The 2,512-nt window shown below is 55.7% G+C and overlaps 1 non-coding gene across 1 annotated transcript; it reads right to left on the minus strand.

The window, feature by feature from the left end:
* Positions 1-515: 515 nt before the first annotated feature.
* LOC137655947 (5S ribosomal RNA) lies at positions 516-634 on the minus strand. Its single transcript, XR_011046899.1, has one exon. It is a non-coding gene; the product is annotated as a 5S ribosomal RNA (ribosomal RNA).
* Between the last annotated feature and the right edge of the window lie 1,878 nt (positions 635-2,512).

The raw sequence follows: 2,512 nt of genomic DNA on the forward strand, positions 1-2,512 counted from the left end.
CTGGTCAGAATACGCCAGTACCATGAAGTCGTCGCGCACGGAGCGACTCGGCAGGAACTGTAGGATCTGTAGAGGGGGCCAGACTACGGCCCCTAAGCCTGCCTGAATGATGGGGAGGTATCTTTCAGGTCCTGACCATAGGCCTGAACCGGAACATGCCCCCCCCTTTTCTTTGACGAGTTCGAGAACAGCATCAAAATGTGGGGGAAAGGACGAGAATATCCACTCCCATCAAGAGGCTCCATAGGTCAACCCCCATTGCAGATCTAAACATTCCGCTGGTCCCATAGGGGCCAGAAAGTCCGGTTAATCGTTGCTTTGATGCCACCGGAACTTGGGCCGCCTCACAGGGAACTTATCCTGAGGCGACCGTTCGGGACTTTTGACGGGACAATGAGGAAAAGAGACCCAGGAAACGTTCCAAGGTAGGGCTGAAAGCTCTGCTTGACTGAGAACAGGTACTGCGACTCTCCTCAGCCTTGCCACAGTCAACTGGAGGGAAGGCTCGGAGAAGGAGGCAACAGCATCTGGTGTTCCCAGGCGGTCACCCATCCAAGTACTGACCAGACCCAACGTTGCTTAACTTCGCTTATCGGAAGAGAAGCGGTGTTTTCAACGTGGTATGGCCGTTGACTCAATATCATGGCTAGACACTCCAGATGTTGAGGCAGAAGTAGAGAAGGCTCCTAGCAAATTACCATGATCCCTCACTCTTGGTAAAGACCCGGGAGCTTGTCCCGGTGTTGAAGAAGGTCGAACCCGAGCCCAAACCAGACCTCCAAAAAGCGAAGGAGGCGGAAGCCTGCTCCTGAGCGCCCATGAGGAAAGCAGGGAGAGTTCTCTGGGGAAAAACCTGCGATGCCGCGGCGGGATCGCCACACCGCATCTTGAGCAGGAACACCTGTAGTCTAGGCTGAATTCCAAGAGCTTACTGGAAGATGGATGGAATGGAAACTGGAAGTACCCATCCTTCCGATCCAGGGCCTAAGGAGTCCTGCAGCCTCGTTACCAGTCTGATCGACTCTGCTGTTCCACGCTGGACGAAGTTTGTTCAACAAACTTGATCAGAGCTGAGAGGTCGACGACGGAACTCCCGTCTCAGATGCTTTCCTACGAGAAAGGATCGACTGAAGAAGCCGGGGGGTGAAGCCGACGACGACCCTATGGAGGACCTTCTCCTAAGGCATGGATCCTTCTGCCCAAACGGGCAAAACTCTTGCCGACCCCATGGCATAGAGGTTCAGTGACACTGGATTCGCTGACAGAGACAGAAAGATGGTAATAGCGAGGCGCGATATCCTTGGCTGATCACGGAGATCGTGCAGGAATCGGCATCGGGAAGCTGTTATCCGGATGAGTAACCTTAGGCATCCCCCCAGCGTGAGACCTGCCAGGGGGGGTTGCCAATCCTAGAGTTTGTGAACTCTGCCGCTCCCTCTAGGATTATACCTCCCCGGGAGAGCCTCCCGTGCTACCTGTCCCTGACAGGAGGGGACTGCTATTGTACACCTTGTCTTAGCTGCCGTAGCCGGTCTGATAACTTAGGCCGACGAGGCTGAAAGAAGAGGCGTTGGAGGCCTGCAGGGTCTGGAAGAAAGCGACTTGGAGGAGTGAAAACGGAAGTCGACTTCCTCCGCACAACAGCTGTCCATGTCTCTGTCCTTGGGCTCAAACAAGCTCTTCCCAAGGATGGAAGAGTGTCTGAGCTTGTCGACATCCACGGATGAGACACCCGAGGGGAAGCCCTCGGTCACTGCGTCTAGATGCTCCAACATCGAGTTTGCCCGCAATTTCGAAACTTGGCGACGGAACGCAAAGGTGCTTGAGCCTGAGAGGAGGAAAGTACCTATAATCTTCCTGGAGCTTCATTGTACAAAACCTCAGGTCGCAACCGAGAAGGGAAAGGACCTGGTAAGCCCCTTCCATGGGATGGAGAAGAGGAAGGGCTAAACCAGTCACCCCTTGCCCGACGGAGAAATCTCGAAAGGAAAACTCCCTGACACGACCCTTCCAGGGAATGACGAGGAGGAAGGGCTAACCCAGGTTCTGGAAAGAAGAATGTTGCCCAGACCTCTCTGAAGATTCTTCCTGCTCTTGCACGTGCCATGCTCTGCGTTTACGGGGTGAAGACCGTGTTCTGGAAATACACGCTCCAGAAGACTCGCCAGGCTGGCCGTGTTGCGAAACCCTGAGGGGAATCGCGGTCGCAATCGCCCTGGTGCTCGCGCGATGGTAACTCAATGGTTCGCGTGTGGCCGAACGTGGAAGCGCGGACGAAAGTGTGCGAGGGAGCGCAGAAGGAGGGCGAGCGTGGTTGGAAGGGCGAGAGCTGGCGGTCGGAATCCGATAGTTCACAGGCGAGCGATGACCCGTAGGCAAGCAATGGCTACTGCAGGAATCGCGCGATGGAACAGCGCGGAACACCGTCTCGCGCGATGGAACACCGTCGGTTCGCGTGATGGAACACCGTCGGTTCGCGCGATGGAACACCGTCGGTTCGCGCGATGGAACA

The sequence above is a fragment of the Palaemon carinicauda genome, chromosome 16 (assembly GCF_036898095.1).
Source record: "Palaemon carinicauda isolate YSFRI2023 chromosome 16, ASM3689809v2, whole genome shotgun sequence".
NCBI lineage: Eukaryota > Metazoa > Arthropoda > Malacostraca > Decapoda > Palaemonidae > Palaemon > Palaemon carinicauda.